At 37.0% G+C, this 13,834-nt stretch overlaps 1 long non-coding RNA gene across 3 annotated transcripts; it reads right to left on the bottom strand.

The window, feature by feature from the left end:
* Positions 1–4,702: 4,702 nt before the first annotated feature.
* LOC113349851 lies at positions 4,703–7,701 on the bottom strand. 3 transcript variants are annotated; one of them, XR_003360418.1, is made up of 4 exons: positions 7,624–7,701; positions 7,068–7,507; positions 6,399–6,760; positions 4,703–6,143 (listed from the first exon to the last, which is right to left on the bottom strand). It is a non-coding gene; the product is annotated as an uncharacterized LOC113349851 (long non-coding RNA). The 3 variants fall into 3 exon arrangements; XR_003360419.1 differs by having other exon boundaries at positions 4,703–6,107; XR_003360417.1 differs by lacking the exons at positions 4,703–6,143; positions 6,399–6,760 and having other exon boundaries at positions 6,924–7,507.
* Positions 7,702–13,834: the final 6,133 nt, after the last annotated feature.

Here is a 13,834-nt window from a genome sequence, read left to right as displayed (position 1 = left end):
GTTCCGTAGCAACGTGAAACCCACAATTTCCATCCCCATCAACCTCGTCGGTCGACAAAACAAATGGAATGATAAGTGGAGGGAGTTGTTCCAAATACTCTTTGTATATTGTATATGTGGATCGATTTGGTCTTCCATTAAGATCTCTAGGGCAACGAAGAGTACCTTTGTCCTCTTTATAGTAAGAATTTCCATTGATTGGGTTTGTTGCGAGGCGTTCATTTGCTCAACAACTTCTTCGACAACATTGGGTTGACTTACTTGAGAAGGCTCTGTAGAGATCTTGGCCTTACTTTCTGGGTGGTTGGTCCACTTTGATCATTTCTTGGACGACCTCTTTTCTTAGGTTCCGGCTCATCTTCAAATTCGGCTTCCGAACGCTCGTGCCTAGACAATATTCTTTTATTAGACAAATACTCCTTCAACTCTTTTCTTTGGATGGTCCTCGACACTTCGGTGTTCGGCCTACCGGTGTTCTTTTGCTTAATAGGTTCATCAACCTCCCTTAAAAGGGTGAAGGGCTTCCTCCAAATTATGCATCAATATTTGCTTTTTGGTGCCGTTTGATGTAGCGTAACGCTCGGCTATTCGTGCACACAATTCCGACTCCAAGAAAGACGGACCATCAACTACCGGGGTGTTCGGAGTGAAATTTAATTGCTTCCAAAATGGGTGAATATCATGATGTCAATCACTTCAACATACCTACCCAACTTATGACGACACGGGAGTCCAATACCTATCATATCCTTGCAAACACAAACCGTATTCTCGTCATCATAAGTTTTATATAACTTCAATTGTTTCATCATGCGATTTATAGCCCATCTTGAAACTTTATGAACAACTCCCCTTAGAAGCAATTTTTCCTTAATATGTTCCATCGGGAATTGGTGTACACTAAATTGCATACATTTCCTAATCTTTACGAGATCACGATTGGTGAATTCATGGATTGCTTCTTGGATCGACACAACTTCACTTTGACTACCAATTAGTATTTTCTTTAGTCGACCATGAGACCCCTCCGCAATGCTTGTCGCCTCGTTCTTGAAGTTACGATATTCATATGTCCATGCAAACACAAACCTCTCCTTAATCGTTAACCATTGTTTTTTACAATACTCAACCGGTTTTGGGTAGTCCGTGCCGTATTCATCCTCAAAGTTCTTCAAGTTACATTCGTAAATTTCCTCGGTCATCGACCAAACGATTTTTTCCCATGCTTTCATAAATATTTTCCAAATAATTCCATCCTCCTTCCACTTTTCTTCAAATAGTCTATCCTCTTCCTTACGTTCTTCCACGGTTAATTTACTAATGCGCTCATCCTCTTCCTTTGACCTCTTGGTACCCTTCCTTGGTCTTTTAGCTTGGAAATGATGATGGCAATTGGTTTTGAGATTGCATTGAATGTGCCACGTACATTGCAAGTTTTGGGCTTCCGGAAACACTACCGCTATTGCATGCATTAAGGCTTGATCGTTATCCGTTACAATAACCCTTGGAAAATTATCACCGTTATAAATGGACCTCAACGTCTCCTACATCCAAATGAAACTCACATTGTTATCATGATCCATTAAACCCCATGCAATCGTAAACGTGTTTTTGTCCGAAGTATGGCAAGCAATGTTCAACAACGGCATGTTATACTTGTTTGTCTTATAAGTAGCATCTATCAACAAAATTTGATGAAAGCATTGAGCCAATTGGATCATTTCGGGATGTGCCAAGAAAATACGAACCACTATACCATCCTTTTCTTCCCTTCTCAAGGTGTATCCGTGTAACTCTGCTAACCACTCCGATTGTTGCATGACCGTTCTACCATCCCATTCAGTACTTTTGATCGTAGCTAGGGCCGACTTAATTGTAGACAAAGAAGACAAGTTGTCTGGGTCGTCCGCCTTTATTTTACTTAAGATCGCACTCGCTTTTTGGATCCGCATAGACCTCACCGTCTGCATTTGATGTGGTTTTAACTTGGAAACCATTACATGTCCAATTAAATCCAACGGATCATCATGGTTGTGACAACCGTTATCAACTTTATACATTTTATACTCTTTACCTTTAATACCATCGGGATTATAGAAGACAATCTTAAATGGGCATCCTATCTTCTTGGTATTGCTTCGGTATTTCATATTCGTCTTCCGTACGTACTTACTATTCTTTCCCTCGTGACTCTTTCGCGTCCCACCTCGCTCACAAATCATTTCAAATCGAGTGTCACTAACATGATTATTTTGAACTACCACGCACATGTTATCTTTTTCCTTGTTCATAAGCCATTCCTTTGCCTCCTTCTTACTTCCAAATGTCTAAACGTGCATAAAACAAAACAAATCTAATAAGCATAACCATTTAACATATAAATTTTGAAAAAGAAAAGTAGTAATGAGTATACCAAATCGTTTGCATAGTATAGGGAAGTGTCGGGCCTCAAATAGAAATCATCAACAAACTCTTCAACGGCCTGCATATGAAAGCAACAAATTATTATACAATAATCGGAGGTTATTAAATAAGTAAAACTGCCGAATATACTATATTCGGAATCCTATCGGTTACCCAAAACACCCGATTTATGCAAATGAATGTACACAGTTTACTGAGTGCAAAAAATGATATAATCGGAATCTAAAATATATAGTAAAACAGTCGAATATAAATAACCGAGAGATAACTTTAATCGATAAACATCCGATTTTAAATTTTTCGGAAATTTTATTTTGAGGCCACTGTTATATTCGGCAGTCAAATAATGTTAAACTATTACCGATTGTAAAGGATAAGAATACTGAGTTTTGAAATTTTTTGAGGAATTCGTTTTTGGGGCCATTCGGAGGTAAATAACTCTACATAACTATCGAATGTAGATTTTTTTGGAAAACCAGTTTGGGGTTTTTTCTCATATTCGGCAGTAAACTACTATCTTGGAACTACCGAATATACATATTTGGTACTCAGTGTGTTATATTCGTAAGTTTATTCGAGAAATTATCTACCGAATCTGGGTAGTTCATGGCATTCAATGCATGCAATAATCGGTTTTTCTTGTTTACAAAAGCACACAAACACATGCAAATCGAGTATTTGAGTTTCTTAACACAATACCTGTGTTTTACATGCATCGTTAGCTTCAATATCAGGCGATTCTCCATTTTCTTCCATGAAAGGGTCGTCTAGGTTTTCCTCTCCACAAAAGTTTGGATCATATACCCCAAATTGTCTTCTCTAAACGGTCGTGAACCCTCAACATTTTGTTCTTCGCCATGATTCTCACCTTCTTCTTCATATCCATCCATTTTTGTAGTGATAAAATGGGTTTTCCCTTTTTTCCTTCACATTCTTCTCTATAACTCTAACAACTCAAAAATGAAAAAGAAATGGAAAAAATGAAACAGAAATCATTCTAATACTGCACCGACTACAATCGGAAGTCTGGGTAATATTTTGGCTTCCGATTACAATCCGAGGATAACAATGTTATCATATCCTCCGAATATATAAGGGTAATTTCGCCATTACGAATTACGCGAGATAAGGGCTGGCTACATTTTCCCTTTGGGTGACCTTTTTTGTTTTATTGTTGGCCCCTAAATCCTTTTGAGTGGCCCCTAAAAACGCGAGGATAAATAATAGTCAAAACCCAAAAAAAAAGTAACTTTTTCTCCCATTTTTTTTTCTCTAGCTACAAGACAAGACAAAACATAAAATATTTTTTTTCTTTTTCTTTATTCTAAGAGATTCTCCGACTGTCATTGTGTGTTTTTCATATGTGGCAACACAAATAGAACATCCTCAATATATTTTTCCTTAAAATTAGGGAGAGAAAAAAAATCCATCTCCAACAGTATTGCATTTAACCTCTTCTTTTAATTAGTATCAATTTTACTAGATTTTGTGCCCGTGCTACGTACCGGGCGGATCCTTAAACCATTCACCATTATTATTTTTGGGGCTTCGCCCCCACCGTCGCGATGCATTTTGGATTTGGTATGGCACTGCTTCGCCTCGCCCCGTCCTGTCGTTTAAGATTTTTGATTTGGTGTGGCTAGGCTTCGCCTCGCCGCGTCCAAAGCATACTTATTACTCCCTCCGTTTCTAAAGAATAGGCAGGTTCCTTTTTTGGGTATGTCAAAAAAGTAGGCTTGTTTCCATATGTGGAAAGTCAAATGCTATGATTTTACTACTATACCCATTCAGGGAACACTTCTCTCTCTCCATTTTCTCTCCTAATACAAAAAAGGGACCACTTCTCTTTCCTCTTTCTCTAATAACAAATGAGTGGGGACCAAAGGATAGATTAGTAAAAAACATGGAAAGTGGCTCCAATGATTAGTTTTCTTAATTTTTGTGAAAACCAAACAAGTCAATTTTTTAGAAAGTAGGGAGTAGTTGGTATGCCTAAGTTTCGCCTCTACCCGTTTCGAAGCATTTTTTACTATGCATTTTTCATTTGGTGTTGCGCGGTTTCGCCTCATCCCGTCGCGATACATTTTTGATTTCTTAGCGATGCATTTTTGATTTGGTGTGGCGAGTAACAAAATAATTTGTCATTTTTTTGTTATACCCTGCGACTAAGTTGTTTTTCTTCTCGACAAAATGAAAATTGATAAGTTCCCGAACATTGATTTTTAATAAGTCCTCAATTAAATTTTGGTTTCCAATTATCACCGCATGTAGATGTCAATAATGCAAATGCATCCGTGTCAAAAATAAATAAATAATGCAAATGCATCAGATGCAGCATAAACATGATTAATTAACCTAACTTGTGTCCATGCTACGCTCCCGGAAGACCCGAAAACCATCTACCATCATTCATGCAGATATTATGTTCGGGGCATAGACGTAAACCATCTACCATCATTTATGCAGATATTATGTTCGGGGCATAGAAGTATTGTAGGCACACGGGTTTCTAGAGCCGATCACCGGTAAACTGAGTCAATTCAGTCAAGGTGTATGGTGAGTTAGTCACCGAGTAAGAACAGCTCAGTCAGGGAGTCAACTGAGTAATCTGAATGATTTAGGCCTGTCAGTTCCGTGAACTGCAGTGCATAACTTTTCCAGAAATGCAAATATCTAAGCTCATTCTGTAGGTTCAATCACCAGTGATCTTAATCTTCACAGATTTCTTTCCCTGTAATTTCAGATCAAAACAATGCACTTATCTTGTACTCTCCATGTATTGATTTCATTCATACATTCTATCATTCCCAGTAATGACAGTAACCACCAACTCCTCAGCTGCAATACCCATTTGTTTCAGCGCCACAATCAGCTACATAACCACCATAGACTCATCTCTGCAACAGTAACCGTAAATCCTTTTCCATTGCCATCCCTCCACTGTCTACCATTTTCACTGCTACTCACTCCCTCTTCATTAACAACACATCTCAATTCCAATCTGCCATCCACCTCAGCTTCATAACAAACTTAAGACTATTGTCTTCTCTACCTTGTAACAGCACATCCGTCAACACCATTGTCAGACTCAGACCTGCATAACCCCATGTATAACCACACTGCAACACCAATAACACTTTCTGTGGCTTCTTATCTCAGCTAAAGACTGTAGCTGCATCTTTACTTGAAATTCATCAAAACCCTTCAAGGTCAACTCATCTGAACTCACCATTTCTTGACCTGTGGAACCTAACATTCATCTAAATCAGTTCACCAAACAAACCACTAACCCGTTATTCACAATGCCATTCAAAACATTCATAAAAACACGCGGCATCTACATCTGCACCCATTCCAGTTGCACACTTCAATTACGCCATTTGTTCTCATATCTCATTCTCCTCGCAGAACTCTCGGCTGCAATCTTGAGCATTCTCTCTGTCAAATATAACTCTGACTTCTAGCCATACCATGTCCTCCAACTGATGACAACAGTTAACACCACCTGAACCCATTAAACTCCTCATTCAATCGGAAACAAGTTACAATTATCAACCCACCTCTGAACATAGCCTCCGATATCCCTTGTTAACTTCCTGAACAGATTCTGGAATAGGACTCCAAGTAAAGGACCAGCAAGGTCCATCTTCTTGTTTCCATAATGATCCCGATCATCCTCAGGCCTTTGGTCGAGTACCGAAAGCAAGAGTCAACAATAGCTTAAAACAATCAAAACAACGGACATTCAAATTAAAGAAGAAGAAAAAAAATTCACTTGACTTCAAAACTTAACAAAATATGAAACGATATTTTATCCCAGGACATAGACTCAAGTACTGGACATAAACTCTTGCAGGAAAAAACAAAAATAACTGAATCAAGAGAAGAGTGTTAAAAGAATATATTCCATGCTTGTTCAATCTCCCAAAGAAGTAAATTAAAACTGGATAGTCCAGAAACAATATGAACCTTACTCTTATCAAAATCCATTGAATCAAGAACCTCGACCATGCTAACGAACTCCTCATCTCCATATGTTGACCCAAAAATATTTAATCCCAAATGATGTGGATGTTTTTCTCCTACGAAATTCCACTAAGCTGTCTATAATTTCCTGACTCATACCAGCTGGAATTGCAGGATTGGGAAAGAGAACTCCATGAACCTGTAGTCCTTGCTTATTTGCATGGTTGTATGCCCGATCTAGAGCACCAATGCTTAAAGTGAAGTTGCTGGTGCTATGGCATGGAACAGGAATTAATTGCACTCCAATCCGATATTCTTTTATAACGAAAGACATTTCCAGTATCAATCAGACAGATACTAAGAATCTCATCTGCAGGGGTTGCACAGCAGTTAACACGAAATCTGATCCACTTAACAATGGTATTCAATAATTCATGGTTCTCCAGTAGAAAAAAATTATGTCCAACTTCATATCAACTTGTAAGTTGTATCATCTTTCTATCAAAACCAAATTCGAATAACACCCAAGCCTCTCACTACCTAACGGACTCTAAATTATCTCTTAATATTATGTACATTGTACAAAGAAGTAAATGCTTAATCATTTAATTCATTCAATTCTTGCATTCAAGTACAGAGTTGTAGTTAAAAATCAATGAATACCAAGGGATTCTCACAATTAAAATTATTCAGTATTCCATGGTTCTCCGGCAGACAAAAGTTATGCTCAACTTCATTTGAACTTGTATCATCTTGCTGCCAAAACCAAATTCGAATCACACCAAAGCTTCTCACCACACCGCGGACTCTAAATCATGTCACAAACAAAAAAGAACACCAAATTTTCAAAAATCAAAACCAATTTAAATAGGGTTACCTTAAGCAGTATGGTTTCGGCACGAAAAGGCTCCAGGATATTCTTTTCTGTTGAATCCAAATCAACCCAGAAATATCACCCATCAAAACCACTTCCCTATGAACATCTCCAATTCTTGTTGTAGATACACCCATCTTGAATTCAGCATCAGCTCTCAGATCACGCTTTTACAAACCGAAATCTCTGATTTCTCTTGATTTAAACTCGACAGCCGCAGTAGCTGCTCATCTCTCACATAAACTGCAAAAAGAAGAAATAAACATCAACAATATCAAATCTGCATCCCTGCAGTATAAGGAAAAAAAAAGGATAAGAACTGATCTGAGAAGGAGCGGCGAATGAAGGAGATAACAAACCCTAAGAGAGATAAAGAGTGAAATCGGCGGTGGTGAAAGAGAAGATGAGACGACACCGAGGCGTGGGTTTATTCTGGTTTTAGTTTTCTTAGGTTTAGAGTTTGAAGGACGTGTGTATTGTATACCTAACGGACCTGAGTACCGTCTAGTTAAGTATTTGGTGTGAACCAAGTGTAAGTAATTATTTAGCTGAAAATCTACGTGTAAGTTTTGCATGCCCAAGTTTTGGCTAACAGAGTTACAAACGACCAGTTAAATATAAGGTGTAAACAGAGTGTAATTCGAATTTTAATGCTCCGACCAATAGAATCCAGCCACTTGTCCTCTTCAGAATTGTTCAGTGTGAAAGCTTTTATCTCATTTAATTTGAGGAGGGTGTCACACTCACCGTGCAACGTGGAAGCTCATATGACTTAGTGTTTTAAAGGAGGGGAGATTTTCCATAATTAAGGTTTTATTAGAGCTAAAAATGGTTAGTTCATATATCAAAGTTGACTAGGATGGTAGACAAGGTTTTATTAGACATTCGCCTTGACATTGTCTACCCAAAGTCATCCATACATTGGTTTAGGACATCATGGTTGAAGAATAATTTTAGAGAAAATGGATGTGTATCCTAAGTGGATTTTGAAATTTATTTATATCCACGTACATGCCATCGAAGAAGCTCTAAGGGTGTAAATGGATGTGTTCGAATGCGGATATCACTATATCCGAGTTCATATCTGAAAATTGTTTTTAGCATTCGAATTAGATTCGATATCCGATCGGATATCATTTTTTTTATACCGAAATTCTTACCCGATATATTTCCGGATTTCGGATAATTATCCGATCCGAAAATATCATAGTCACAGATCAGAAGTTTGAAAACCAAATACTTGATAACAAATGCATTAACTATAGAAAACATCAAACAACTCTAATTGAAAATGTAACAGACAAATGCGAACTATCAAAAGTACAAAAGTTTGAAACATGCAAAAACAACAAGAATGAAACATAAAGCATATATCACACAATACTCGTACGAATCTTACTCACTATTTCATTAGGTTCTTCAAGACTGTTTGAAATTGAGAGTTGAGACTTGAGGAGAAATAAGGAGACTGAAAGAAGAAAATGAAGATTTATGGGAAAACATGGAAACAGTATGAGATTCATGGAGAAAAGACTTTCGGTTTATAGAGAATAGACTGAATTTGGAGATTGCACGGGGAGACGGAAACTTTGTTGACTTTTAAACTCTAATGGGTTTCTAGGGCTAGCTAGGTTTAATTAAGACAACTATGTACGGTATATACCGAACACATATTCATTATGTATTACTGGATATGGATATCTCGGATACGAATAATGTTGTATCCATATTTGTATCCGTTGCCACATACTTTTGAATATCTTTTTCGGATATCCGAATCCGGTATTAAATCTCGGATATAATTCGTATTTTTTGATACAAATACCAACAGATAACGGATTTTTCGGACATCCATTGACACTCTTACTTTACTTCTTTCGTAAATATTTTAGTTATGTCTATTTAATTTATCTCTGATTAGGGATGATTTCAAAGTCCTGATAATGAAGTCTTAATTTCTAAAACCAAGTTTATTTTAAGTTTTATTTCTACTATTGATTATCTTTATTATTTTTATTGATTAAGAATATTGAGGGGTTATTTAAAGTGATCAATTAAATTAACCAATCAATATTTCTTTTACTAGTATTGGGATTGGTGATACGTGTAATTGTCACTCAATTCTTTACATAAGTAGTAAATCGCAAGAGCTGACAGAGGGATTCTGTTAAGCAATTGTGTATAAAGATAACATTAGTAAGCGGGCCAAGCCTATGCCTCTGATGCTAGGATCAACCTGATTCATAGAGTGTAAAGCATTCAATTAATTGACACCTCGAGAGCTTATTCTTGGTAGGTTAGTTGGATAGAAACTAGTAGTCGAGCAATTCCGTATCCAGTGATAATAGGAATCCGGGGGATAACAGAGCTTATTGCTATTTTACGGTTGGTAACAATATAAGCTCAACAAGAAATAAAATTGTATTTAATTAAGTTTCAGTTCAGTGCTGGCGAATGATTCCCCAGTCATCTTTCTTCTCATTGTTTACAAAAAAGTTTTATTATTTTCTTTTATTAATTAGTTTAATTTAAAATCTAAAAACCCCTTTTCGGTTACTATTTAACAACTAAAAGCTCATTGCTCTTCGTGGGAACGAACTCCTTACTATTATATTACCAGTTAATTGTGTGAAAAGAAGTTAATTAATTTGTTGTGTAAATGACGCGCATCAACGAACGAGGAAACCTATGCAAAATAGGGAAGAAAAATAATAGTATTAAAATAAATAAAGGGGTGCCCTGGGGACCGGGCCCATCGGCCGGTCCCACGCCTCTCCATTTATTATTTTTCCTAATCTCATGAATACTCCTTTATTCGAGCAAAACTCTTAGTTTATCTATATTTCCTCACACGATGAGAATAATATAAAATAGGGAAGAGTATCAGGGGACCGGGCCCACCAGCTGGCCGATCATGTCCTAGCCGTGGCCGGTACCGCAACCTCCTTATTTTATTATTATTATTTCAACTCTCATCTCATGAAACTCTCTCGTTTGAGCAAAAACCCTAATTTTTCCATATTTCACAAATATTGCTCAAACTACCAAAAAGCCAAGAAGTCAAATGATCACATGACCGACTAGGCTTCTCACGGCAAACATTAAAATATTGATCGCACGAGCAAAGTTTTACTTGCTCATTCGAGCAAAATTGAGAGTTTCAGTCAAGATCAAACTCTTCTGAAAATCCAAAATATTGCTCGAACGCACGTCAGAAAATATCAAAACTCTCATAATTGAGCCACGAGCAATATCGTGACGCGGACATGCCACCTTGACCGACTAAGGTCGTCCCTTTGGCTTGCAAGGAGCCGGTCCCACACATCTTCATATTTTTGACCTAATTTGATCTTCTACAATTCATATTAGGTTCAAACTCTTTCCAAACAACTTGGGATTTGATCAAACGACCATCAATTTGTCCTACGACCACCAAGGGCTGGTTCCATACCCTTTTGGTCGGTCCCTCATCTCTCCATAATTAGGTTTTATTACCTAATGCTCAGACGAGCACTATTTTAATAAATGATTAAATCATCATTTAATCATTCTTTCACCAACTGGTCTGCAAATGACTTTGGTGTTTGCTCATTCGATCATTTTGGCGCTACATGGTCGGTCCATCATGTAAGGACCCTCAAGCTCGTCAACGTTATTAGACTAGTCATGAGACGTTTTAGTCGTTAATGACTCGATTAGTGTAACTCGAACATTAATCAATAGAAATTAATCTAACAACGATCTAGATATGAAACTAGTACCATTGGATAAATCTCGAAAGGTTATGCGAAATAGGCTACTCGAACGTGTCAATCAGATACCGGACGAAAAAGATATCATCAGATTTTTTTGAAGGGTATAATAGTCATTTTACAGTTTAGTCGCCCTGGCATCCCTTATGGGTGCCTCGGTAAAAGTTGGTTGGCCATATCTTCACCAAACCGATCGAGAATAATTCATTCTTATCTTCTTCTTTCAAGATTGCCAATAGGGGGTGCCAAATTACTTGGGGGTGTACCAATATGCATATAGGACAAAATACATATTGGTAAGGGATTGGTACAACCCCAAAAAATTTGGTACCCCCTATTAGCAGCCTTGTCTTCTTTCCCTTTCTTCTTCTTTCTTCTTTTCTCTTCTTCTATGTTCTTCCTCTTCTTCTCTTTCTGTCGATTTCGGTTGAGCGTAAATTTGAGGTGAATGATTATTAGAAAGTATGTAGTTTGATGGTTCGAAGGAGTAAGTGATTATGATGTGTTTGATTGAGAACGGAAAGAAGATAATAGTGTTGTTTCTGTAAATCGAAGGTAGGGATTCTATTATTTGGTGTAGTCTTGATTGGAGATAATAGTTGAAGATGGGTTTCGAGAGCCTGAATAAAAGAAGAAGATATTGTGTCAATTTGAAGATTAGGGTTTCAGAGAAGAAGAGCAATTGAGAAATTAGGGTTCTTGGGTTGACCGAGGGATTGGGTGAAATTGAGGATGTTATCAAGTAATTAAAGGATGGGTTTGATTGAATTGGGGATTTGGATTAATACTTTGAACTCGAGTGTGAGAAGGAAAGATTAGGGATTTATTTTAGGGTGTTATGAGAACCAGTGATAGGTTGAAGGTTTTGGGTATAAATTGAGTTGTACTGATGAGTTCTGAGTAGTCTTAAGATGTGTTGGTAAATCAAAATCAAAGTGAGAAGAAGAATCCGATTCAGTTGTTTGAGGAAAGCCATCTTGACATAATTGTTTATTCTCAACAAATCCAGTTTAGTTATTCACTTCAATTTTGGGTTTATGAGGTTGTTAATGATATTAGAGTTGAAATGAGTTAGTTGTGATTGTAGTTAATATATGTAAGGAGTATTGCATATTTGTTGATGTTGTTGTACTGGTGGTAATGAAGATGGATGTTATTTGAGTTGAGATGATGTTGGTATGGAAGAAGTTGGTAGTGATATTACAACTGCAATTGTAGTTTAACTTGTGTTTGAATCTGTATGAATTGATGAAGGTGTTGATCTAGTGAATATGATGTTGAATAAGACGCTGTAATGTTGGTGGTTGTGGATATGAGATGTATGAGCTGTTGCAGGCGAAGTTGTTAATGGTTCAGGACAAGAAGAGGGTAAGGATGGTTGTTGTTGAGTGGAGAAGTCAGATTTTGATCGTGGTTTAGGTCATGTTTGATTAGAGAATGAACGTTGCTTGTACTGCAATTCCAGGTAATCTTAAATTATAATTGTATTGAACTATAGAATTACGTTAGAATGATTGAATTGTTGTTGTTTAGTTAAGAGTTGGAAGAATGCTTGTAATAGAGTTTTGGAGTTACAGTGATACACCATTATGGTGCAACAGTACCCTTGGCCTATGCAATGGACTGTATCAGGTCAGCTAGCTGACTTATCTTAACGAACTTGTTTGACCTAGTATCTGAATGAGTTGAATCGTGTTGACTCACCGAGTTCATTGTCTTGACCTGAGTTGACCCAGTTGACCGATTTAAGAGTTTGATCATTTGACCAGGACCTGGCCTTGACCATTTGACCTAACCGTGACCCTTTGACCAGACATTGACTGTTAGTTCACACCATTGACCGTTAGTTGACTCAGAATGGACTGGACCTTAGTTTAACGGACCAGTTTGTTGGGTTTGGACTTAGAACCAGTATTCCTATGGAACATGAATTGGACCTTTGGGGTCCGAATTAGCCTTTGGTTCCTTCTACAAAGTTGTAGATTTTCATAAGTCTTATCTATTGGACTATAGAACTAATCCAATTGAATTAGTAAACCTTAGACATGCTAAAGACAGATAATAAAAAGGTGTAGAACCATAAGATAGTTCACTTAGCCTAAAACTATAGATTTATATGACAATATGTTATGAGCCTTGCATGAGCATTCTGACAATATTCTTAGAGTTCTTGTGTTATTAATAGCTAGTCTTTATTAACAAAGATCGATTCAAAGGATGAACCAATGGATCGTGGATCTCGAGGTAGGCGTGGCTTGTCATCAAAAGAGGTGGGAGTTTATATTTAACTCATTTGAAACCATTGTTGTTTATTTTATAAAAGTTTATGTTTAACAAAACTCATGCATTGTCAGTTTGTGCATTCCATGCATTGTTTAGTTTGTATTATGATTGTTCTTTTGATTCTTTTAATATTTTCATGGTTTGGAAAGGACTTGTAATGTTTTGTTTGTTATTATGAATTGTTATGGGAAATAAGAATTTTCACATATGGTATATATGATACGCTCCTTCACATTTATACCTATTTACTTTCAATTTTTATGCTTATGAGGTGTGGAACAAAACGACATCAATATTACCTATTAGGTGTGGAACAAAACAACATCAATATTATAGATTGTTTGAAGAAGGAGTTTGTCCATATACATGTTTGTTTATTTCAGTGACTTGGTCCCTTTTTGATGTTTGGGAAAACATGTATTGTTTTCCAAGTCTTGCCCATGATTTCTTGAAAGTTAAATATTATTTTTACTGGGCACCCGTTTTAGGGATGATGTGCTCACCCATTCCCACTTTGAGTTTCAGAGACAGATCA

Source organism: Papaver somniferum, chromosome 2, assembly GCF_003573695.1.
Source record: "Papaver somniferum cultivar HN1 chromosome 2, ASM357369v1, whole genome shotgun sequence".
NCBI classification, from domain to species: domain Eukaryota; kingdom Viridiplantae; phylum Streptophyta; class Magnoliopsida; order Ranunculales; family Papaveraceae; genus Papaver; species Papaver somniferum.
This window is presented reverse-complemented; position numbering and strand designations above follow the sequence as displayed.